The sequence below is a fragment of the Pogoniulus pusillus genome, chromosome 21 (assembly GCF_015220805.1).
Source record: "Pogoniulus pusillus isolate bPogPus1 chromosome 21, bPogPus1.pri, whole genome shotgun sequence".
NCBI lineage: Eukaryota > Metazoa > Chordata > Aves > Piciformes > Lybiidae > Pogoniulus > Pogoniulus pusillus.
Window position 1 is genome coordinate 11,136,220 of NC_087284.1, and position 23,142 is coordinate 11,159,361.

Sequence of the window (23,142 nt, forward strand, 5' to 3'; positions counted from 1 at the left end):
CATGGCCCTCCTCTGGACCCATTTCATCATGTCCATGTCCTTCCTATACTGAGGGCTCCAGACCTGGACACAGTACTCCAGGTAAGGTCTCAGCAGAGCAAAGTGGCAGAATCAGCTCTCTATACCTGCTGGCAATGCATCTTTTGATGCAGCCCAGGATGTGATTTGCCTTCTGGGCTGCAAGCTCACAATGTCCACTCATGTCCATTTTCTTGTCCGTCAGCATTCCCAAGTCCTTTTCCACAGGACTGCTTTCTGTCACCAGGCTGTATTGATAGGATTGTTTGGACCCAGATGCAGAAGCCTTCACTTTCTCTTGTTGAACCTCATGAGGTTCACCTGGGCCTACCTCTCCAGCTTGTCCAGGTCCCTCTGGATGACATCCTGTCCCTCTGGCCTATCAACAGTGCCACTCAGCTTGGTGTCATCTGCAAACTTGCTGATGATGCACTTGATCCTACTGTCTGTATCATTGATAATAACATTAAACTGCACAAGTCCCAGTACAGACCCCTGAGGGACACGACTTGTCTCTGCCCTCCATCTGGAATTCAAGCCATCGAGCGCTACGCTCTGGATGCGACCATCCAACCAATTCCTTATGCACTGCTCCGTCTGCTCTGAGCTGAGCAGCAGCACATGCTGACAGGAATTAGTGCAGCACGACTTGCCTCAGCCTGAAAAGCTCAGAGCTGCGAGAACCAGGTATTGGCACGTATGTTCTCACCACAGTTTACTTTTATCAGGTGCACCCAGAGGGGAATGAGCTGCGTGTGAGCATGACCTCAGCAGAGACAGCATCAGATCAGCAGCTGATTTGCACACCATACTGTATGATGTTTTGCTGATGCTCTGCCCAATTTGTTTTCTCACTGCCTTCCTGCAGAAGTGCAGATGTCAGTTTTGCAGTTAATTGTGTCCTTGGAAGTGACAGACCAGGAAATTCTGATTACAACACCCGTTTAGGAGGCTCTTCTCAGTTATATGCAGTCTGCATCAATCAGGAAAGCTGTGCTATGAAAAGTCATTTCATTTCATGGAGAATTTCAATATTGCAAAATCTGGTTTCATTCCAACTTGGAATGAAACCCAAGTTTCAACATTTTCCATGAAAGGGAAAACCCTTGGGGTCACTGTATTTCTGTCAAACTGCTGGAAGCCTTCAGTCTTTCATCCCAGGGCTTCCCATGTGACTGGTACAACTGGGACCAGTGAGCTTGAAAACCACAGTATCTCCTATTTTTCTTGGGAAGCTGCAAGGTTGAGAGCTGGTGAAGTCAGTTCATTGTTCTTTAGCAGTCTGCGTGCGGACCTGTGGAGAGCTTGGTGCTGTAGCCCCAGCTCTGCTCTCCGTCTTATGTGTGAGTTGGTCCGGTCTGCTCATCTGTTTGCTTCATGGCTTTGGATTTCTAGAGGCATTCCCAAAGTGCAGAGCCTCTCTGAGCATTCCCTTCTGAGACCTTGGTATCCAGCTCTGTAGGGGTTTTGGAGGTGAGTGCCAAGTTTATGTGCAGAAACACTGTAACTGTTTTGTCATTGGTGCCAGCTCAAGTCTTTGTCAGGGCTAAAACTGACCTTCCTGTAATGGTTTGCTGTCACTGATGTAGATCCTCAGTCTGGTGTCAAGTCTCAGAGATTCCCTGATGGCTTAATCAAACCCTTTTCCAGGGCACCAATTCTGTGCCTGTTCTGGCAGATTGCCTCCTCAGGGACACATGATAACTGAAGCCTGTGCATGAGCTTTCCAACCACATTCCCACCCCTCCCACACACCCCCTCATCACTGCCCCTTCAGCACTATTTATTTTAGGCAGCACAAGGGGAATACAGATCTAGGCAAAACAATAACACATCTATGTGCTATATCATGCCTCAGTTTTCTCATCGTGCTGGACATTCTTGAGTGCTTACTGGGGCTGTACTCTCAGGAACATGGAACTCTCTGGACCCGACCCTACGACACAGACCACAGCAAGTTTGCTCTCCTTTTTGTGAGCTCTAACTCCTTCTTTCTTCCAGCATTAACATCGAAGTGGCACTCATTTGTGTTATTTTCTTTAGCACATCTAAACCCTCTGAAAATGTCAGAGACGTATCTAGTGTCTTACTTGGAACAGCTTCTCTTCTACATGCCCCCACCCATTCATCCATCCATCCATCCATCGTCTAAACACTAGCCCTGGTAACAGTCTCTTAAAGCAAGAGGTCATGTAGCAATCCACAACTGGACATTTTCTGTGACCAGTCTCTTCGTAGAATTCAGCATAGATGAGTTAACGTTCTCCAGTGGGCAGAAAATGCCTCCTTCAGACAGCTTCTGTCTGCAGACAGCTATTCAGTGATGTACTTGTGATTCACTCCAAGAACGAGCATGCCAAGTTGAAGTGGCTGGAAGAGGGGAAAAGGTTTCTATGGATGTAAAATGTTGCCACCATTCTCTATTTTAAATGTGCCTGAAGACATGAGGTGCCCCATTAGAATATCACAAGGACATAAACATACTCCACACCTACTTTGAGAGGCAAATCATGCTTTTGAGAGCCTTATCTGAGCTGCTTCAGCTTCACCTGGTATCAGTGAGGGTTGATGTTGCTTAGCATTTGTGAAAAATAGGCCTAACATGCACTGGATTGTGTTGGTGTTTAGCCAGGAGCTTACAGCCTCTTCCCCTTCTCTGCAGCTTTGGGCCAATCTGTTTTCTTGCAACAACATGGAACAGTACTAAGAATGTTTTTGAATGGTGGCAGACATTTGATGGAAACCTCCATATGTAGGTCTGGATACAGGGCTGTTTGCTTGCTTGCTTTTCTTTCTTTCTTTCCTTCTTTCTTTCTTTCTTTCTTTCTTTCTTTCTTTCTTTCTTTCTTTCTTTCTTTCTTTCTTTCTTTCTTTCGATTTGACCACTGAGAAACTTTTTGTGGGAGGAAATCAGAAGAATGTAACTTGTTTACTTTGTCAAAATCTCACAGGTTGCACAAGCTCATGGAAGTGGTCTATAAATACTGGAAAAACAATGGAAAGATCCCTTATGCTACAGGACAATATTAGAGAAGAAAAGCTCAGGCTGGAAAAGAGGTGCTTCTACATGGTCAGTATTTTTTTAGGGGAAATAATAGAGCTGTCTACCCCCTTCTTCTTAAAGACAGAGCTTTATAATTTAGCCAGCTTCAGATACAGTATGTCTGCCAGCCACAGCAGGGAACAAAAATCAAACACCCAGAAAAGTCTTCCAAGCTCTAAGGTCTTACAAGTATGCTTTCTGCAAGAGTCTGGGCTATTGAACTGATAAAAATCTGCCAAAAGAAGAATGCTATTTGAGCCTAAGCCTGCTCACTCTGAATTTACTTGAAAATTCAAGCAGATTATTTCTGGGTAATTATTATTATGTTGCTTGCTTAGCTGCAGCTGGGATTTCCTTTTTGCATAGTGTCGACAGAGCTTTGCAGAATGTTTCCCAGCACCTTCTGTGATAATTGACAGCTATATGTAAGCCCTGTTCATTGTTTCAGATAGCACAACATGTTCTTGATTGCATGGTTCAGATTAGAAATGGATTGGAAAATGGAAAGACAAATAAAGCAATAAAATCTTTAGAATTTATTCCCTTTGTATATATACACTTGGGTATATTCTCCTTCTGTCACACGCAGGGGAACCCAACTGGTGTTTAATGGAAGCTTTGTGAAAAGGCTGAGAAAAGACTCTACTCCTCCAAAATTCAAGGAGTACTTTGACACCAGGTTACATATGAGTATATGAGATATTTTTTTTCTATCCAGAGGAATGGTTTCTGTCTTATTTCCTTTGCTCTGCTATCTTTGTAGATGACTTTTGCTTAATAAGGTGATGGCTAGATTGTGCCACCTACACAGAATGGTGTGGAGGAGTCTAATGAATGTTTTCTCTCAAAAAAAGTTCCCACAAGCATGCAACTTGAACCCAGGTGACCCTTGCTGAGATGAAGTTTGAAGGGACAAACAGGACCTTTGCAGAAGGTTTGATGTAGGAATGAGAAGGGCAAATAATTGCTTAAGTTTTTAAGTCCTAGGAGACAATGAAATCATGGCCTCTAGTGAACCAGGGAAAGACCTATGAAAGGTACCAGCACTGGTCAAGGCTCCATGAGCAGGCTACACCACCTCAGATGCAACTGCATAAGCTTACCTTACTGCCATGGTTAATCACCTCAATTAGCACAACTGAGGCTTTGCTAAAGCAGGTTTGAGGAGAACCACATAGAGGCATGCGAGTAATGCAGCGAGGTGACATGAGGAGCAGGTGGAGACGATGGAAAGATTTGGATGCAGACTCCCTTTCTTCATTCAAAGAATCCTTTCAAAGCAAGCTTGAATGGAGGATTGAAGAACTTCTTTTTTTCAGATTGGAAAACAAAACAAAATTTGAAACACCATCACTAACGCAGCAGACCAGCAGTAATCAGAAAGCCAGAGAATACTGTATGACACTGGAAAAGGATTTATGCAGATGATGTCATGCTTTCTCTGAATGAATGCTATTAATCTGCATCTGAAGCATAAAACCATGAGGTAATGGAATACATTAATTGCTGCAAGCTGCCAGTGTCTCTAGGCCACTGATTGCCAATATTTTTGGAGCCAATCTCTTAGCACTTTTCCTCTCAGCCCTTGCTCCCAGTGGATAACTTCCACCTTTGACCGCTGGTTCTCATTTTCGTTTTCCACCATCCAGAGCCTTTGCTGCTACTTCCTCTCCTGTGTCTCAGGTTCCCCAGCTCCCGCTGCTTTTGCTTACTGTCGGCTCCAAGAACAAGACCACAGACCACAACAGAACTTAGTTGCTTGGCCCCTGCACTATGCCTCATCTTCAACCTTGCTGGTTGGGGAGGAAAATCCTAAGTTGGCTGATTTGCTTCCATAGCGCAGCTGCAGTGGTAAAAAGGAAGGTGAATGCAGAGAGTCCATGTCACTTTATTTTTTTTTCATTACAAATTGTACAAGAGTGTGTGGAAGCTCTTTGGTTCAGGTGGGAGCTCATTATTTTGTTCTTTCAGGTTTTTGGCTTTCGCTCAGAAGGGAACTCTAAGGGATTTTAAGAGCATTGTGTAAATGACCTTAAAAAGTAAGAAATTAGCATTCGTTGAGTACATCCAATAGTAGTAACTTATTCCAGAGCAATAGCAGCTCCATTCACGGTTAATTTTTTGGGGTTGTGGGGGTTTTGGATCTGATTAGATTGTACATCCCTTGGAGCAGTTTCTTCCATGTCTAAGTACAGGCAGATAACTGTTGATCAATACCGGTTTTGTAGTGTTGTATTAGAAGGATAAAGAGAGCGTCAGATATTTTTACAGCCATCTAAGTGCCAGGTCTCTTACCCCGAGGTCTAGCCTGCCATTTCCTGAGGACCAGAGCTCAAGCTCTTCTGAGGTCCCTTCCAGCCCCTGACATTCTGTGATTGGCAAAGGGATTAAGGAAGACGATTAGAGATTGTCAAAGCTGTATCTTGCCCTGGAAAATAAGTATCTACTCCTGGTTCTGTTCTAATTCTTGTATGATGCTAATCAAGTTTTGACAGTTTGACAGCTTATTAAGGCAGTGTGATTCTTACATTCTTTATCACAGAATTCAGAAACTGATGCTTATGTTTGCAACAAAAGTCAGTGTAAGTTGTTCCTCAATCAAGTAAAGTGCTGTATAATGCTAAAGCTTCTGAAAAAAATCAAAGTGAGCATTTAAAATTAATGAACAAATGGGTATTTGTGATACTACAGTGGTGGGTGTTAGAGATATTAGTAAGTCTGTCTCCACCACAGGATCTGAACGGCACCATTACTAAGGCTTTGGTACGATGCCTTCAGCAATACAGTGAACAAGAAATATTGAACAGAACCTCATTAATGGTGCAGTCAGACACAATGTTCTGGCTGCAGTAGATCTCATCTCACGGGTTGCTGACCCCTCAGATCTTCTGGCAGAATCGCACATCTCACTGTTCCTCGGTTTTGCAAATATGGTCTGGCTTGCTGGGGGCACCACTTTGCCCTTTTAAAGCATCGATGCTCCCTTCTGCCTCCTCCAAACCAGGCCACTTGACTGAATTTGACTTAGGAAAGCACTATAGATGGGGCTGTGCTTGCAGAACAGGAAGTGTGATCATATCCGTGGCAGAGAAGGGGTGGTGAGGAGCTGGTGGTAGTACTAGAGCTCTTACTTGGCATGAGCTGTGATCAAAACGTGCCTGACCCTACTCTGCTGGAGTCCCACCTTTGGCAGAACACAGTGCAGGGGTGGCCTTCACCCAGAGTGAAGGAGCAGATCAAGCAGTAATGTAGGTAGCTTTATACTAGATACAGCAAAGATTTTTTTTTTGCACTGAGGGTGGTGGAACACTGGCATAGGTTGCTCAGAGAGGTAGTAGATGCCCAGTCTCTGGAAATATTCCAGGTCAGGTTGTTTGGGGCTCTGAGAAACCTGACCTAATTAAAGATGTCCCTGCAGATTGCAGTGGATTTGAATTAGATGACCTTTAAAGCTCCCTTGGAACTCAAACTCTTCTATAATTCTATGACATTGGTATTCAGTACTCACTAAACTGACGCTGCAGGGGTAACTCTCCATGTAGTATTTCCTGGCTACTGAGCAGTGAAGTTTACAGCCTGAAAAGTGTCTTCTGAGCGCATTTTTGTATATAAGTATGCATGGAAATACACCTTACATAAACCAGATGTCTATCATACATGTGCATGACTTCCCATAGATAGTCCACAAAAGCTTTGCTACCTTTTACTATGCCATACACTAGGAAATACTCGAGGCTGATGAATCAGTGCTATGGCATGGCCCAAATCACTTTAGTCTATCAAGTGAGCCTCACAGGGAACATTTAAATCCCATAGGTAATTTGGAGACACTGGTGCTCCTTAAATATTAACTGCTGCTCTGGACTGTTGGGTTGATTGTTTGAAAAGCTTTCTGTGCAGATTCATGACTTAACTGTGTCTCTGTTGAAGGGCAGTGCTTCATTTGATCAAACCATTGTGTAACAAGTCTTTTTCAGCATGGAGTTGCTAAGTAGTGTGACCTGAGTCTCTGCAGCAGATACAGGGCACTTTTTTTTTGGGGGGGGAAGTTGCAAGAAGAAAAATGTGTATTTTTAAACCTGATCACATTCTGAATCTTAGGCCAGTAGTGGACTTAAACTGGAGTCTGAAAGCTTCTCTTATTTGTTCCAGCTGCTGGTGGCCCTAAGAACAGTTTGAAAGCAGAAGCAGAGAGGCTGAGTGCAGCAACCAAGCATCAGCTGTCAGCAAGGATGTCATAATCACAGAATCATAGAAGGTGTTGGGTTGTAAGGGACCTTAAAGATCATCCACTTCCAACCTTCCTATCTAGTGGGAGAGATACCTCCCACTAGACCAGATTACTCAACGCCCTATGCAACCTGGTTTTGAACTCTTCTGAGTTGGAGCCTCCGTAACTTCTCTGAGCAGCCTGTTCCATTGTCTCGCTTTATGCCATCCTCAGAGGAAAATATAAGAATATAGAAGGTGCTCTGCTAATTTCATGGTAGCAAGTTCAGGAGCTCCCCCAGAGAGAAGCTGGATGGCTTTCAGAACGCTTTGGATATGTGGACTGAGCTGGAAAACCTGTCCCTCTGCTCTAGTGTTCCTTGAGTGATATTCAGGTATAAACTGCTTCTGTTTTGTCTGAGGAGGATATACCAACTGAAAGGAGGTTTAACTTTGGCAGAATTATGATTCCTGCCACCTAGTATAGCTTTATGCACTGAAAAGGATTGAAAGGTAGCTGCATCTCAAGATCCATTTTGTGCAAGTTTAAAAAGCAACAAGATGTGCAATGCTACAGTGACATGGGTGTTGTGTGCAGGTCTTTAAATGGCTTACAAGATCAAGAGGAACTAGGACAGTTTACCAGTACCTAAATCTTCCCCTGAGGGAAGTAATTTTACCTGTTGGAAGAAAAATAATGTGTTCTTCTTTGAAATAGAAAAACTGAATTGAAAAATAGAAATGGTCTCCTGATAACCAATACCAGAAAGGTGGAGAAAGCTTCCGGTGGCAAGCTGAATGTGATAACCTGGAATAAATATCATTTGGAGGGACTATTCAGGTAGTTACCATGCATGTCATGTATAAGCAGTGTGATTGATTTTTGTAGTCACAGACAGAAGTAGACTCTGAAGCATTGTCAGCCTGTGAAAAGCTTCTGAAGACCAAAGGGGGACAATGGGCTGGCCAGCTTCCAGGTTGGCATCTCCTGCCAATGTTCCATCTACCTAAAACTGCCATTATAACATAGAAAAGGTGTTTTTCATTTCCTGCTCTGCACTGATGTGTAGAGCTACTGTGTGCTGTTAACAACTAAGAGCTGTTTTTCTCTTCAGAAACAGATGCCTTTTATTGAAGACTGGATCCTGGTAGCCCCTCCAGAACTACAGAGATGGAAAAAGGTGCAAGAAGCTGCCTGGACACAAATGTGTATGTACATTGCTATTTCCATCATTTTTGGGTTTCTTCTTCCACTCTCCTCAGTTTTAGTTTCTCAGATATGAGTCTTGTCTCCTGATATGACCATGGTCATGCAGTGTGTAAAGGAGCACTTGCTGCATTTCCCCAACATGTGGGAGCTTCACTGCAGTCCCTGTCCAGACCTTCATTCTGCATGAAACTGCACAGGGGTAAGAGCTGTGGGCTGCTCTGCAGTTTCTAAAATAGTCCAGACCTCCTCTGTTAAGACATGCTGTGCAGCATCCAGTCTCTACAGATCAGAGCATGGTGGCCACTCATGCTGGCCAGAGTTCAGTATGAATATGACTTATGGGTTTTGAAGCTAGTTCAGAAAATGGAACTGCCCTTGTCCTCTCCCTGGATAATGCCCTCCTGCCAGTGGCCATGAATCACCCTTGAATAACTCTTCTGTATAGATAGTTTTGAAGTTCTGCTGAGTCATCTGTGCAATCTGGGAGGGTTTGCTGGCTCCACACCTGCATTTTCCAGTGCAACCCAGAGCAACTGCTCGTGGTGTCCCACAGTGTTCACATGCAGTACCCTGCACCAGTCTGCTTTGTTGCCCTCATCTTTCTCTTCAAACGTTAACACAGGTGTTGAGCATTCTTGTTTTCCAGCTGAGTGAGGTCATACAGCACAGGCTTACTTTGCAGCTGTCTCTGCTGGCTGAAGAAATTGTCACCCCAAGGTGTCGGCTATTATTCCTTTGCCAGAGGTCACCACCGTTCCCTCACCTATCTGCCAGCTGGTGGAAATATGTTTGCATACACTGTTTGCTTCTTTACCTAATTAACTCAGTCAACTTAAGCCATCAGAGAAGACACTCTGAACTTGAGTTAACTTAAGCCATCAAAGAAGACACTCTGAACTACTGCACATGCAGTAGAGCAGCTCAGGGAGTGTCCATGCAACTCCTTTTATTGTTGATGCAGGAGCTGTAAACTCCGTGTAGGACAATAATGCACTCACCCACAGCTGAGAAACTAGAGTGAGTAGAAGACCTTTACCCACAGCTTTAAAACTCTGGATGACTTCAAACTGGTCCATTGGAGGTGATTCTAGGGAATGGATGGGATTTGGAATATTAAATTCCAACACAAACTAAGTGAAAATCCAATTGCACACATTTACAATGAAGAGAGAAGAATAAAAGTATTATCTGAGTTCTAGTCAAGGATTTGCATTTGTGTGGGAACATTTTCAAAACTAAATGTTTTTTAAATTGTTTTGGGTGATTTGACCAGGAGTAACGATGGCATTCAACTACACTGTAAATATGGAGAAAGCCAAATTAAGCCAGGACATGAGGTAAAGGAAGTTGCTCATAGGAATAATTGTTTTATATCTAACATACTTTTGTTCAGCAGCCCTGAAATGTCTTAATATAGGACAATTAAAATATAACCTTGTCTCAGGAAGTCAAACATCTTCAAAATTGATCCTGTGTGTATAAATGTCTGCATGTGCACTGCTTGTAACAACTCAGCCAATGGCAAGGGTGAGTCCTGGGGATGGAGCTTTTTCTCAAAATGGAGGCAATTTCAGGATTCAGTGTGGTGACCAACCTAGTGTCAGATACTCACTAGTGAGAGCAGACTGAAGGCAGACAGCATGTGAATTAAATTTTCAGTTGATTCTTTAACTTAGGAAGGACTACAGGTGTCAGCAAAGACAACAAATAATGCAGAACGGCTTGGAAATGTGACCCTTGTGGGGTGGAAAGATCAAAGGGAGAATCAATTTGAGGAAAATAGTCTAAAAGTGACCATAATATGTAGTAGTGGGAGTAGAAAGCTGTAATGCAAAGAAAAAGAAAATAGGTAGGAAGTGCAGCATAATTCTTGCCACTTTTTGTTTTATTATGATGATGATTTGTAGCCAGGCAAACTAAAAAGTCCTTGGCAGACTTTGAAGTATCCCGGATGTAAACCTGAGTGCAGGCCATATTATTTTCAGCTTAGAGTTTTTGTTTAAAAGTCCTTGCAATTCCTTTACTGCAGCTGTGGCTTTCTTTAACTTCTTGCCCTTCTGTTTGCTGTGTAGCATCAGATAAATATTTAGAACTGAAGTCCATTCCAGACTTACAGGACCAAAAACCAGAAGCCAGATGCTTGCAATTGAAGAAAACAGCTTTGAGAAACAGAATATTAACATGGTGACATACACATCTTACATATACAGACATATACGTGTATATGTTATACAAACACAAATGTGTTTTGCAATTTCTTTTCCTCATTCTCTCTATCAGGGCCTTGAGAACACTTACAATTCTTAGTGCACCTGACCAGCCACATGAGAGAACCTTGACACCTTTAAAAAGGTCAAGAAATATTTTAAGTTCAGCTAGGGACTGTCAGCCCCTGCCTGAGTTATTTCAAAACATGTTGGTCTGCAACCCAGCCTGGCTAGGGCTGGTTTGTGGGCAGTCCTTTTCTCTGGAGCAAAATGTGTGGACTGTTTTCCCATCCAAAAATCTTGGCTCTGTCTTGTCACCATGGCCCTACCTGGAAATCATTTGACCTGACCTGTGAACTGGCTTGATTGTGGATCTGCCCAACCACCATGGTTTTGCCTTATGGTCTAGACTCTTGGTCAGACCTGGCTATCACCTCTGGGCCTGTCTTGCTTGGTTTACTCAGGGCTGTGGGGCTGGTTATGAGAGCAACTCAGCTGCTGGGTTGCCATCCCATTGAGAGAAGGCCTGCACTTACAGTTCTCTGACTGTGCAAATGTGTGTGTGAGTTTGTAGCATGGCCATTGCTGCAGAAATGACAGAAGATGGTGACTCCTGTCCATCCTACAAAGGCACTCTAACTGAAGTAGCTTTTTGTCTAATGAAGAAGGAACTGTTGGTAACTGGTTCCTCTTGCCCTGGAGGTAGGAAAGTAGCAACAGAAGGCAGAGGTAAGAACGGAAGACTCTGGCAGTGTTGCTATGATATCTCCAGCACAGGAGAAGATCTAGATAACACTTCTGTTTTCAGATGTGTAGATCTGTGGTTCAGATTTGGCTAGAGAACTTTGCCCACAAATATAGATAATCCTCTGATCAATGTTTCATCTCATTTGCTTTCTCTTCCAAACCATTGCTTGTCTGCATAAGAAGTGTGCACTGATGTGGCTCATGTGAGTGTTTCAAGAGCTTGGTGTTTAGGTCATACTTGCAGCTTGTCAGTCTGACCAATGCACTTCTGTTGGACAGGTCAAGAGGATTGGGATTTTGCAGCTGATAGTATTTCTGCAGCAGACTTCCAGAATCAGCTTTTGATCACTATTTGTCACTGCATCCAGTCAACTCCACAATATCCAGGAATGTTTTTGGTCTCAGTTGTGATAGGACTGGGCAGTGGGTCCCAAATTTGAAAATGAGGGGCAGCCATTTGCACCTCTATGTCCTCTCTCTGCTTCTGGGAGCTGCTTAAGAGATGTACACCAGATGGTCAGACAAGCCGAGGAGGATGACAGAGAATTGAGTGAGGGAAGCTTCAGTCCTTCCTCTCCTAACCTGAGACTTCTCATAAGTTGCATCCAAATTAGGGCAAGTAAGATGGAGCACGTGTCTTCTCATGCAACCTGTGTAGGGCAAAGTTGCTTTGAAGCTGGAAGAGAAGTAGTGTGGAGGACAATAAAGAGAGAAAACACAAAACAGTAAGATGGGCACAGGGAACAGGAGTAGGGAATGAAGAGGTAATTTCAAAATGTAAGTGGAAAGGATATTGGGAAGGAAAAACAAAGCTATAGGCAGCATGCAGGAAAAAGGGGTGACACAGAGGTGGGTGCTGTGAGTTTGGCTTCCATAAACTAGACTGAAATTATCATGCTTACTTCATTCTACAGTCCATGGCAGTGAAATGTTTCTGCTTCTCTTGGTTTGTGTGATTAAAATGTTCTTGGCATCAGCTTTGGTTTTAATGTGATTTGTTTTTAAGCATAATTAGAAGGGCTTTTACAGCTTTGTGTATTTGTGTTTAAGAGACAACAAAAGTAATGCACTGTTGTGTTTTTCAACCAGAGAAGGGTGTCTAAAGCATTACACCATAATGCCACTACAGTTTTGATAATAACATCATGCATGGTGGAGCTTTGCAGACCTGGCTCTGAATTTTTGCAGACAATGCCTCTGACTCAACAAAAAGCACAACCTGTGGTTGGTTGGTCCCATTGATCTCAGTGCCTCGTTGTGCAAGCTGCTTGCAGAGTCAGATACACCCAATGGAGCCTTAGATGGGGGGAGGAGGGGTTATGTTTCAATTCTCTATGAACTTTTTTGGTTCAGTAACGTTCACTTCTTCCACCGGGAGTTTATTGCAGAGGCTACAGGAAGATCATAAGGGACTGTGGGCAGAGTGGTCGCACTAAGACAGTGGATAACTCACATGCTCAGACGATCTCTGCAAAACTTGAGACAAGAAGCCCTTAAGCTCTGGCTTTCTGAGAGTGCACTAGGGGGACTTAACAGACATGCAAATTCTTTCCTGAAGATAGGCACAGGAAAAATTACTCCACAAGGGAAGTACCTCTCTAGAGGGAGATTCACAGCTGTGCTATGTACTCTTCCCTCTCTCTGCACTCTGCTGCCTGAAGCTTTCAAGGAGCTGAGCTGTTCTTTGCAAGCTCCTCTCCTATCTGTGCTCAGCCTCTGCCTCATGTGGCTGCATCTCTTTATCTCAGTAGGTCTGGCTTCCATGATGCATTTTTTTCTGGTTAAGTATTGACCTGAGCTTTTGTCACCCCTGCCAAACTCAGTATTACTAAGTTGAGTGCATGTCATATTTAGGGGTTTACAGGCTGGCCAGCCACTTGGCCTGTAGGATTTCCATGGCAGTAATAGAATTTACATATCTCAGAGGAGTGATGCCAGCTAAAGCCAGTGGAGGATCTGGTGTCTTAACTGTTGTGTTTCCTTGGGTTGCCTTGAGTTTATCTGCAGGCTTAATTGTGCTTCACTGTCAGATTTTCCTCTTCATACATATAGGTACATTGAATTCATCAGTATGGCTGTTCCACAGTTTGACCAAAATAAGATGCATGTTGTATTTCTGAGGCATAAAAAAGGCCTTAACATTTGCTGTAAAGACATGGCTGAGGAATGATTCCCCTCTGAAGGAAATAGTGTGCTTTTTCTGTTGTACCATTTCAGCCAACTGACAGACAGCTTTGAGGCCTGCTGTTAAACCCTAGAGCATGTTTTGATGTTGTCTTTCAAGATATGACAGTGTTTAAATAGAAGATACAATCAGTTGTGAAATGTCTTATCCTTTTTGGTGAAAACAGGCTCCAACTGGGATGCGATGAGTCCATGGCATAACTTCCTGGAAGGGATGCAACTTGCAGCTGGACCTGAATGATCCTGAGAAGAGAGTGCCAAGCCAGCTTGGAGCAACAGCCTGGCCAGGTGGGAAACAGGGTTGAATGCTGGCTCTCCAAGCTGTCTAGCAGCCTTCAGCCGATCCATGAAGAGCCAAACTCAAAACTTTTCTCTTCTTACTGCTGTGAGAAGCCGGTCTTGAATTAGGTCTCTTATTTATATCACTGCTGCTCTCCTGTGCCCACTTTTCCTCTGTCATGTATGCTGCAGAAGTGATTGTTTATCGATGTGTGAAAATGGGTATAGGGTGCATTCATGCTGCTGTGATGGGATTTTGGACAGTGAGATCCACGGCTTTTACAGTGTCGGCCTTGTGAAATTTGGGGACAGCTGCAAGACTGCATGTGCTGTGTTTTCAACTTACACTCATTTACTACAGTGTGTTTTGAAAATTCTCTACATTCCTCAGCAGTGGAGCCTGATACTTGTTACCCTTAGTTTAAAAGGACTGGGGGAAAAAAAGAAATAAAAACCCAACAAAACCCCCAAATCACTGGCCACAGCTCGAGGAAATGACTTTTCAGGAGACCTCACAAACTACACAGCACAATTATTAACAGAGAGGCACTGAGATCATTCAAAGTAAAACCATACTTTTAGTCATTGGAGCTGTTAGGATTTAAGGAGGACTGAATGTCTTTAAAGGACATAGCACAGCTTACAAAAGGTGATGTATGCCTGCTTTGTGATGGACCATTGCAAATGTTCCTTATATCATTTGAATGCCACTTCGGAGTCTGGGGAAAAAGGCTAAAAGAACTTGAACCTTTGTTGTTGATCTGTGCCTAATGATCTGCAATATGCCTGGCAAAGTAAACATCCCATTAAGTGAAGAAATTGGAACTTGTTTGGAGTTTTTAAGTAGAATAGGGATTTTTTAAAAACTCTTTGAGGATATTTTATATTCAGGTCTATACTAGATAGGAAGCAGAGGAAAACATTTCCAGGGAAAATAATGATGTTTTGCTTATTTCCTTTTAACCCTGCAACCTTTGAGATACTAAGTCAACTTAATGTGCTCAGAATGTGATGTTTAAAAGACCCCTCCCATACATGTCTGTGGCAAACCTAAGACTAGTAGAATGCCGTTGGATGGCAAAAAATCTTGGGGAAGAAGGCATGGAATTAAATGCATTTTAATCACTTCTATATGTTAAAAGGTTTATGGTTGAATCTAAGACAAAAGCATGCCACCAGAAGTACCTTGGCAAGGCATGTTTGTGTGAAGTGCACGTGTGTCTTCTGTTTCTTTAACAGATAAAATAAAAGGCTTAGCAAAAATGCTGGCAGACAACAGTGTATTTAAATGAACAGCTCAGAACTACACAGAAAGATCAGAGTGAAGTGGTGAGCTGAGGTGAAGGGGAAATGCAATGGAACGTGTGTGTAACTTCATCAAAAGCTGAGAGATGGCAAGAAAGCTGTCTAGCTCAGCTAGGAGTGAAAACAGACGGGTGCAAGGAGTAGAAGGGTTGTACAAATACAGAACCTGCTGACCGATAGAGAAACAGTTCTTTCTGGAAATACAAAAGTGATTTTTCAGTGGGACTTGCTTTTCATTGCTACATCTATGCTAACTTAAGAGCACCGGCCCAAGCTCAAACTTGCCTCATGTTTGGACATAAGACTGTGCTCAGGGCCTTGGGCGTGCTCCATCTCAGGGAGGAGGAAGGGAGTCTGAGTTGGCTTAGCCCTTTAATAAAACCCAAGCAGTATCATCTTCTGCACTGCAGATAAGCCTTTGTCTTCTCCCAAATGCTCCATCCCAGATCTTGTAATTCAGTGTGACAATTATTTCCCTCCCAGAAAGATTTAATGTCACATCCCACAAAGCCCTAATAGATGTGTGTTCTGCTGAGTAATAGGCATTAACACATAGCTACTATGGTCCATCCTGCTCCTCATCCTGTGCAGCAGCATGGGCACAGCATATGCCAAGTACTGGAGCTGCCTCTTGAAGAGAAAGGCAGCACTAGTTTAACGAGTCTGGTTTGAATGAATTTCTTTCTTCCTCCATTCCCCCTCCCCCTCTTTTTTTTTGCCTTAGATGTTGTGATACCATCTTGGAAGGTCTGTCTGGGCAGGGAGTGTGGCCAGCCTGCAGAGTGCTGAGGATGAATCTCTTACTCTTGGCCTTGTCATAGGAGGATGCTGCACATGCTGTGGGCATAGCACTAGTCTCACCAGAGCTTGCAGTACTAAAGAGGGGGACTCTGCAAGAAGAGATTCTCTTCAGCAGGTGCTTCACTCTGTGGATGGTCTTTTGTCTAGTCTCGTATCCTGTGGCCAGATGTGAGGCCTTGTGCTTTGAGGAAAGAAGGCTGATGTCAGGCCATGGTGGTGGTTTAGGTAAGGTGAAAATTGCTTTCCCTGCTTGGAGGAGCTGTTACAAGACAAGTTTTCTTGTGATTAGAAGAGGATAAATTGTGATTAGAGGATAAATTGTGGTTAGAGAAGAGGATAAATAGTCACCAAAACAGGTTTTAGTATCACATCTTAAACACAGATATTCTTGTCTGGGACACTCTGATTAAGATGAATGTGGCATAAATAACTAGCTATAAAATCAGTGATTGTAAAGTTAATTGAAATGTCTGGTTAATAATATCTGCAGCAAAGGTAAAGCTCTGTCAGTGAATTGTGTCCTGTATCACTTGATTAACCTGATGCTGGACAGATTTGACCACACCAGTGACCACCACATGCAGCTGCAGTGTATGTATGTAAATAAAAAGTAAAGTTGGGCCAAAATTCTTCAATGGAACTTGTTCCCATTATGTAACACCAGTTTCTCTGGCATGGAAGGAACCAATACGACTTACAGGACAGTATGAAAGCAACCTCCTTTTAGGACATCTTGAGAGGGGAGGAGATAGAGGATATCGCCATGCAGAATGTCCCAATCAGGACCAGCTCCTGGCTTGGAGCAGTGCATGGTCAGGTCTCTGCTCTTGTCTTTGTCTCCTCCAGGACAGTGTCTGGTCGTTGCTGACAAGAGAGAGTTGCGAGTATCTGGGGTGACAGCAACTGCTGGAGAAAAGGAGGAAAAATGACCTCCCCTCACAGCAGCCGTTGCTGCCCTATCTCTCCAGCCACGCTGCAGGAGCAGCAAGCCTTGCAGACACTCAGATCATACCATGTGAGCCAACGTCCTCTAATTTTCATCTGAAGAGTGCTGAACAAGGAGCCTCAGAGCACAAGCTAATAGGCAGCAGTTCTTTTAGCGAAACCTTTCTGCTAATTCAACACAGACTACTTCTGGAATTTCCTTTCCCTAAGAAAAACTTCTATAGAGAAACAGCACCCAGTCTTGGTTTTTTTTTTTTCTTTTCAGAACTTCAGAAGTTCCCTGAAAAAAATCCCTGAAGCCTTAATAAAGATTCTCCAGTTGCGTGTCAGGATGCAATGTACAATATAAAACTTTTCACATTGGATGCTCAGCACAGTTAAATTTACCACAGTGCTTCACATTCAATATATACACCCCAAGAATTCCAGCACAATTGCACGCTGTTCAGAGAGAGATTTATCACGGGGTGCTTAACAATGAATTATTTAAAAGTACCTAATGTATCATGGTTTCTTGAGAGCCTGCTGTGTGTATGTGTATATATTTATACATGAAATACCTGTGAGCCATTACAGAATGCCAGTTTCCAAGCATAGGGGTTTCGAGCATAAATCTAGAAGATGTTTAAAAATAAGTGTCCTCCTGAAAATGTAGCAGAGCTGTAGAAAGAAAAAAAGGCTCAATAAAACTCCCCGTTCAGATATGAGGTCATTTAGAGGGAATCTATATCCTGGAGGGCTCCTTTCAGGTGAAATTTTAAAAGTATCTCATTTCTGCCACAAAGCAATTTTTTTTTTTTCCATGTTGCAGATTGATGTGGCATTTTAGATCTTGCTGAAAACTTTGAAAGAGTCTCCCTCATTTACAGGTTTGAGAAGATTACTATGTGCCTCCTACTAGCAATCATCTGTGGTACTTTGGGAAAAGCACTTTACTGAGTGGGCATGCACTTCCCTTTTACTGATGGAAAAACAGACAGAAAAAGATGAGGCAGTTTGCCCAGCATAAAAAGCCTAATCTGCTGCCTTTCCAAAGCCCTTGGGACTGCCCTTTCTACTGCCCAGGGGAAGTGACATCAAGCTGGACAGGAGGTGGTTCTTTAGCCCCTAGTGCTGCTTACTCAAATTGAGCAGGGTGAAGAGTGCCACCAGCTCACAGCTGCCACTTTCACTGCTTTTTCAGATGGCCTTGGGAATAACCTTACTGGGACAGACTTTCAGTTCTGCATTTTGATCTCTGACCCAAACTGACTTTGAGATGACCAATCTTATGTTCAAAGGTGGATCACCTGGCACTGTCAAAACATGCTCCATGCCTCCCTGGGGATCTGATTCCTCTTTGACACCTCACTGAGTCACTCTTAATTTGACATTTGTGTTTGTTTGCAGAGGAAGGGCACCTGTTCTGTTCCCATGCACATCCATGTGGCAAGAGGGCTGGATTTTCATGCTGATGGATGAGATGCAGTTTGACTTCTGTTAGTAGGACAATTTCCTGCTGGCTCCAAGGACTTTGTTGTTGTGATTAATTTCAGCTTTCACAGTAGAGTCTCTGTTTTGAACTTACTCAGGTCATTGTAAAGAGATGGGTGACCTAGCACTTCTTTTGGCACCACCAGCAGCCATGGTGGGTCCTTTTTTTGGCATGTTGTAAGGTGACACTGGTGACAACAACCTGAAGTTTCCAGACTGTGTAGCAGAAGAAGCAGCCAGATGCCATGTATTGCAAAGGCCAGTGGAACAGGCTTTCAGGGACAGATGAACAGAAGCAGTAAAGGTCCAGACCTAGTTTCAGAGGTCATTTCATCACAGATTTGCAGTTGATCAGAGTTGGTACACTAAGCTTATGGCACTTTCAGGATAATACTCATACTGATGTGGTCAGGCTAATGGCAGTTGTGATAACTAGCAAGTCAGAACCCTGAGTCTAAAAGCACAGTCTCTGACAAAAGAATCATACTTTTTTCCCCAGTTGAGTACTAGAACAGAAAGTTTCTCCTGAAGATCTCTTTTGAGGATCTCATTTGACCATAAATTTGTAATTCTGAGGTGAATGCCATCTCTCACTCTAACCATCAGGGTGCAGACAAGCCAGGCAGTGTGAAGGTAGGTTGTATGCTTACTTTTGCCTTCCGTGTAGTGAATGCTTTTTTTTGCTTCCAGGCAGGAGGCAGGGCAGGTTACCCACAACAGAGAACCTGTCACCATTGTAAGCCACAGATGTTCTAAAGGTATAATTCAAGTGAAGTCAAGAGACAGTGCCTGTGGCTAAACGCTCAGAGAGAAGGGGGCTCACAGTTCTGCAATGAGCTACTCTGCATCTTCCTAAGATAAGGAAAAACTTTTTTACTTGGACAGGCTGCCAAGAGAGGCTGTGGAGTCTCCTCTGGAGAGATTCCAAACCCACCTGGACACAATCCTGGGCAACCTGCTCTGGGTGACCCTGCTTTAGCAGAGAGGTTGGGTGATCTCCAGAGGTCCTCTCCAACCCCTACCATTCACTGATAACTGCCTTGATTTCTCCCCTGTGAAATAAGAGTATTCTTTTGTCTTCTGAAAATCTTGCATGAATTGAGTATTGTTTGAATAAAGGCCCTATGAAAAACTGAGACTCTGGAAATGGTGGTCATCTTCTCTTAAGGCAAGGTTTGGTCTGGACACAAAACTCAAATGGAAGGTTGTAGTATGGCCAAAGCACTTACAGCTGAACACAAAGGGCTGTCAGGAGAGCTCATTCAGGAGAGAAAGAAGAACATGGAGGTGACGCAAGAAATACTTAATTGGATTTATTTGCTAAAGACATCACATGCTAGCTGCAAATGCCAAACCTGATGGGAAACCCAAGCAGTGATGAAAAGCTGCCAACACCTCTTTGTCACGGACTCTGGATAAAATATGATTAAACCACAAACATCCCCTTCCTCAGTGCCAAAAGCCCAGCTCAGGACTCCTTGCCCTTCGCTTTGCCTTGAGTTGCTGGAACGTGTCAAAAGATGGGCACTGAAGCTGGTGGAGGGACTAGAGCACAGGTTTTATGAGAAGCAGCTAAGGGACATGGAGTTATTAAGCCTAGAGAAACAAGCTGAAGGGAGACCTTCCTCTCTGAGTCCCTGAAAGGAGGTTGTTGTGAGGTGGGGAATCGGTCTCTTCCCTCAGGTAACAACAGGACAAGACAGAATGGCATCAAGTCATGCGAGGGGAGGTTTAGGCTGGCAAAACATCTTTACTGAAAGTGGTTGGACACTGGCTGCCCAGGGAAGCAGTGGAGTCCTCATTCCTGGAGGTGTTTAAAAAGGTATAGATATGGCACTTGAGGGCAAGGTATAGTGGGCATAGTGGTAGGCTGACGGTTGGACTTGCTCATCTTGAGAGGTCTTTTCCAACCTTAATGATATTGTGACCCTGGGGAGGAGGCACAGCGTTTACCGGTGCTGGCCGTGCCTGCCTTCCTGGGGAGGATGAGGGGGGCCACAGCCCTCTGACGGACAGTTACCCCGCACAGAGCACCCACCCTGTGCACACGCACGCACAGCTGATGCAGGAAACTGATCTCCGCGGCACAGCCCCCCCGCCCCGCCGCCAAAATCCCGCGGGCCCGAGCCAAAAAAGGGGCGCAGCAGCGGCGGCGAGCACGACGCGCCTCCTCCTCGTATTTCCTCCCCCGCCCACTTCCAGCGGCGGAGGGGCTCGCTGCCGCCGGCTGCTGCCCGGGATGAAAAGTTAAACCGCGGTCAGGATGCGCGGCGCGGCGGTGAGTTTCCCCGGCGGGGTGCGGCGGGCCGGCCCGGGCCGGGGTGTCGGGGAAAGCCCGTGCGGGGAGGAACCTCTGGGATCTCCGCGTCAGCCCCGGCTCTCTGCGTCTGTGTGTGTGCGTGTGTGCGCGGCCGCGCCGGTGCCCCGGGGGCCGGGCCGCGGCAGGGGGGAGCGCGACGCGACGGGGTGCAGGGGAAAGGCGATTGCAACTTTCTGCCCTCAGGGTGAGGCGCAGCTTCGCGGCGGGGCTGCGTGGGACCCCTTGAGGAGACCTGCCAGGCGACGGCGAGAGCTCCCCTACTGCCCTCTCAGCGCCGGGACGATGGCAGTGTCAGGCCCGGCCGCAGGGTCCCACCCGTAAGGCGGCGGCGGTGGCGCGTCTGTTGTGCCTGGCGCTGCGCCGCTCCAGCGCCGTCCCTCCCTGCCCCCCACCCCCCCACCGGGCCGCGAGGAAACCCCCTCGGTGACCCCTCCCCCGACCCCTCCTCCCGCCCCGGGAGGGAAAGGGGCGTGGCCGGGAGACCCGGTGACGTCACTGCTCCGGCCCCGCTTCCTGCAATAGAAAGTGAGCGAAGGTAAAACACCCCCGCCCCCCCCCGCGCTCCCCCCCCAATCACGGCCCGCGCCGCTGCCTCGCGCCCCTCCCCCCGCCAATGACCGGGGCGCTGAAGGGGGGGAAGGGGCGGGGCGAGGCGGGGCAGCGCGTCTCGTCTCTCCTGAGGGGAGCCCGGCGGATGCGCCGAGTCCGCCTGTGCCCGCCGGGCCCGCCCCGCCTGTCAGAGGAGGCTCCCTCACCCACCTCCACAGCCCCTCCTCGGATCGTGTGTCCTCTCCGTTCCCTCTCCCCCTCTCCCCCCCCCAAACACACACTTCGTCGTCCCGAGGGAGGGGAGGCGTCTGGTCCGGGGTCGGTCGGCTGCCGTGTAGGACATGGCGGGGGGAGGGGTCTGTCGCGGTGGGGGGCTGCGGAGGGGGGGCCGTGCCGGGGGGCGGCGCCTTGGCCGGCCCGGGGGGACGGTGCATGGAGGAGGAGAAGGAGGAGGGGTGGGTGTCGGTGTCGGGCTCTGTGTGTGTGCGTGTGTGTGTGTGCGCGGCCGGGCGCGGCGGCGGCGCTGGGTCATGTTTGTGTTTGAGGTTGTCAAGTGAAGGAGGATCTCGGCCCCCCCTCGCGCTCCCCCCCACCTTCTCCTCTTCTCTCCCTCCGCCGCCGCCGCCGCTGCCGCGCAGGGGTCGCCGCGCTCCCCGCCGCCGCCATCAACCGCCGCTGCGCCGGCCCCTCAAGCCAGGTTTGCAACGGGCCCCGTGGTGGGGGTAGGTGTTGGGAGAAGGGTTCGAGAGGCGCTGTGTGTGGAGGGGAGGTGGACGGGCGGTGCAGGGCGGGACGGGCGCTCCCCGCTGTGGCCGGTGCCCCCGTCACAGCCGGTGGCCCCCTTTGCGCGGAGCTGCGGCAGCCACAACACAATGTATTCTCCACTGGTGGGGGGGGTGGACGGGAGGGACGGCAGGCCCCACTTTCCCCCCCCAACCTCGGGCCCCGCGTGGGGACTCCGCGCTCCGGCTGCACCCCCAGCCCCAAGTGAGCAGCGCTCGGGCGGGATGCTCTGTGTGATTTCGCCTCCCGCCAACCTTCCCCCCCCCCCCGCCCCCTTGAAGCTTTGCAGCCGGGATCAGGGAAGGGGGTGGGGAGGGTGGGTGCCGTGGAGCCCCGGCCCGACTCCTCCCGCCGCCGTCTCCGCTGGGTGCCGGGCTGCGGCCACCCCCCCGGCTTCCCCCCCCTCCGGCATGTGTGCAGCGCTTTGTTCGGTGCGGCGTTGCAGAGGGGTTTTCCCAGGCTCCTCCCTCTTTATTCATTCATGGTTTTTTTTCCTCTCTCTCTTCCCTTTCCCTTTGCAACCCTGCTCGCACATACCGACGGCTCTCCGGGCCCCGCGGCTGCCTGCCTCCCCGCCCCACTCCCTGATCTGCATTTTTTAGGGGGGAGGGGGGAATGTGACCGCTGCGTTTGCAAAGGTTCGTTTTTCCCTCTCCCTTTTTGGTCAAATTAAGGAGGGAACGAGTTTTCGCCCGGGTCCTGCACGGTGTGGCCGCCGTGGCTTTCACACTGCCATCTCATTCTCCCTCTACACACACCCCGAAAGAGGGAGTCCTGCCGGTGAGCGGGGGAAATTGGTGGTTTTAAAACGTAAATAAGATGTCATTTGTGCTGCAGGGGAGCATCGGGAGGTGCTTGTGGTTTACGGGTACCCCAGGGGTTTTCAAACTCCTGCTCCAAATAACTTGCATAAAGAAGTGACCTTTTTTATTACAATCTTTACAAACCTCAGCCCAGCAGCACTCCGAGTGAAGTGGGAGCAGTATTTAGGGGATACTGATTGCATCAAGCCTCTTCTCTGCATCTGCGGTTTGTGTCCAAGAGCAGGAAAATGGACCTTGTTAGCATC

At 46.6% G+C, this 23,142-nt stretch overlaps 1 protein-coding gene and 1 long non-coding RNA gene across 14 annotated transcripts in view; both read left to right on the forward strand.

The window, feature by feature from the left end:
• The window catches only part of LOC135184814 (uncharacterized), a 68,320-nt gene extending 49,123 nt beyond the window's left edge, over positions 1 to 19,197 (forward strand). For 2 of the 4 annotated variants that reach the window (XR_010306197.1, XR_010306195.1), the window contains 3 exons: positions 2,970 to 3,088; positions 8,386 to 8,479; positions 13,786 to 15,160. This is a non-coding gene — a long non-coding RNA (uncharacterized LOC135184814). The other 2 variants (XR_010306199.1, XR_010306198.1) reach the window with 2 other exon arrangements.
• A 1,423-nt stretch (positions 19,198 to 20,620) lies between these two features.
• Positions 20,621 to 23,142, forward strand: part of HIVEP1 (HIVEP zinc finger 1) — a 168,191-nt gene continuing 165,669 nt past the window's right edge. For 5 of the 10 annotated variants that reach the window (XM_064160935.1, XM_064160933.1, XM_064160934.1 and 2 more), the window contains exon 1: positions 21,767 to 21,987. The gene's annotated coding sequence lies outside the window, so the exon portion shown is untranslated. The other 5 variants (XM_064160927.1, XM_064160926.1, XM_064160931.1 and 2 more) reach the window with 5 other exon arrangements.